The sequence below is a fragment of the Brassica oleracea genome, chromosome C4 (assembly GCF_000695525.1).
Source record: "Brassica oleracea var. oleracea cultivar TO1000 chromosome C4, BOL, whole genome shotgun sequence".
NCBI lineage: Eukaryota > Viridiplantae > Streptophyta > Magnoliopsida > Brassicales > Brassicaceae > Brassica > Brassica oleracea.
In genome coordinates, this window is record NC_027751.1 from 32,055,842 (window position 1) to 32,058,510 (window position 2,669).

Consider the following 2,669-nt stretch of genomic DNA (forward strand, 5'->3'; position numbering starts at 1 on the left):
TTAGGATTTTTAATGAAAAGGCTGTTTTAATTTATTTAAAATAATCCACTGGAAATATTTAATAAACAAATTAAAATTAAAATATAAAATCTATGACAAAATAATGTGATTCATGATTATAAAAATTAACAACACATAAAAAAATTATAATAAAATACTTTAATTTAAATTTAATCATTTTTTTCTTCAAATGCATAGGCAAGAGGGTTCTTCTCAGGGACTGGTTCATGTCTGAGGACTGAGGTTTGTATCGTTGTCATCCCTGTAGGGACGGTGAATCGAGTTGTCAAGACTATTTAAGGAAGAAGAAAACTCTTAGGTTTATACAGAATTAACAACACATAGCTCGCAGCATTACAAAAAAAGAAGCTAGCAGCATTACAAAAACATGTTCTTGCAACCCATTCTCCTATAGCCTCCCATGCATCCACAATGAATTAGTTTTCTTCCTCTTCTATAATCATAATTATTGCCTCTGTGCTGCGAGACAAACCGTAACAGTTAGGACATTCTGTAAACTCAATACACATCTTTGGCTCGTTTTCGATAGCTTTCAGTTTTCATGTACCCCCATACATATCACCTAATCATATAAACACATAAGGGCATCAATGTCAAGCTCATGAGGTTTTTGCAACATATCAAACGAAAACAGAGAATCGTTATGACTTTGACTTTTAACATAGGAAGATGTTATCTTACGCAGAGTAATCATATAGATATAATTAGAGTTTAGTAAGCTAAGAGAATGTAACTCACTAAGAACAGGACCAATGCCCTGGCAGTCACGGCAAACTCCTGGTTTCTTGTCTAAAGCGGCAGCGTTCTGTAGACAAAGGTATAAGCATTGGTAACTAAAGCTGGAGATAAGCACACACATGTCACCATCCACTGTTTAAATTTACTTCCAACTAAAAAAAAACTAATTTTCATTTTTGTTGTCTAATTTTTATTATTTTTAATTGTTTTTAAAATCATATATTTGTTTAACAATTAAAAATGTGAAAATGTAATTTTTCACTGTATTGTCATTGTTAGTTCTACTTTGACTTTGATGATAAGTAGAATGCATTTTAATAAGGATTCTGCAATGTAAAACAAAATTAATTAATGTTCAGATTTAAGACAAAATTTGTTGTAATCACTTTCTCACCATTAACATTGTAAGTGCAAGTTAATGACGTCTAGGTTAGAATACTTATGCAAGTTTGTACGTGAAGAATGTAAATTTCATAATTTTACCAATCAGACTAACCCTTGAGACGCTTAGAGACTCAATCTACAAAAGTCTGCAGTTTATAGTAACACTCGCCAATACTGTCAAGTTCAGGCTATTTACAAACACATGTATTGTTTGTAATAGAATTCACAACCATGACTATTTTTAATAAGTTCTGTGACTAATTAGAGTCATAAGTCTGTGATTATTCTTGCAAGTGCACAAATGTACTAATAACTTCTATGGTGACAAACTACAGAGAATATAAAATTAGCATAAAGTAATTTATATGAATCTGATCGAAATAAAATTATTGTTACAATAAAGTTGTACTAAAATCTAGAATTGTAGAGAAAGTAAACAACATGAGCTTCAAGCTTTCGAGTGTTTTCCCATAGTGGGAAAGTCACATGCGAAGAGACATCCGTCTCATCAGACAAAGTGATAGAAAAACTCTTAGTACCTAGTTCAACATGAGCGGTTAAGTAATCAATTCCATCAGGTACACTACTGCTGTACTTGTAAGGACACTGTCCATGATGAGGACTCCATCCGGCATCCCAAGTTCTTTCCCATAGTCAAGTAATATTCTTAAAACCTGAAAAGCAATGGTATAGATTAAAAAGGGCAAGATGAAACGCAGACAACAGACAAAAGTGATGATTACATATTTTATGGTCCTGATTGTACCATTTTGCCGTCAGACTGTGGGAAAAGGATAAGATTTAATGTTCCAGTTATTAATCACAACATGAACAAACTTAGCAGATGCTCTCTGGAAGTTGAGTAAGGGAGAGCAGAAGCTTCCAATTTGATCTTCCACCTGAAACTGGTAAGTAAAGTTCCATCTCGGAGGAAGTGTGTGCCAGGAAGACCGTCTTGCCACAAGTGACGCTGCATTTGGATGCCAGGCGGCCCAGACCTATTCCAGAAAAAAAATTAAAAGAACTCAAGAAGTATATCAGTAGTCACATAGCAAATGAGAACCAAACATTTTAGGGATAACTGGTAAGTTGGTATAGTAAAGAAAGCTCTTGGACTCACCAAGTCAAAAGAAGAGGATCATCCAAATGATTGAAGACTCTAACAACAACACTGTAGTTGGTCGTAGCATTAAAGAGAGGTCCTGGAGTATACAATACCACTGGGAACCACTTCCAACACAAAAGGATTCATCGTTGGCTATATCCAGTTAATCCACTCCCCGAATTCCGGTTTCAGAGCCTCGATCTCATCGATTACAGCGCGCAATCTCTCGTGTACAAAAAAAATAACTTTTGAGAATATGACTATCTATGTCTGGTAAACTAAAACAACACTTGAAGAGGTTAAAACAAAAATACCTGACCTTCCTACTCGGAAGCCTTGCTTGCGTAAGCTATGCCTGGAAATCTCCGTGGAAAGGAATTGTTTCAGAAATCAAGCTGCAAAAAAAAAAAAAAAAAAATTT

At 34.5% G+C, this 2,669-nt stretch overlaps 1 long non-coding RNA gene across 2 annotated transcripts; it reads right to left on the reverse strand.

The window, feature by feature from the left end:
* Positions 1-419: 419 nt before the first annotated feature.
* On the reverse strand, positions 420-2,654 carry LOC106339999. 2 transcript variants are annotated; one of them, XR_001269285.1, is made up of 6 exons: positions 2,563-2,654; positions 2,264-2,471; positions 1,910-2,141; positions 1,683-1,817; positions 760-826; positions 420-583 (listed from the first exon to the last, which is right to left on the reverse strand). It is a non-coding gene; the product is annotated as an uncharacterized LOC106339999 (long non-coding RNA). The 2 variants fall into 2 exon arrangements; XR_001269284.1 differs by lacking the exons at positions 420-583; positions 760-826 and having other exon boundaries at positions 1,490-1,817.
* Positions 2,655-2,669: the final 15 nt, after the last annotated feature.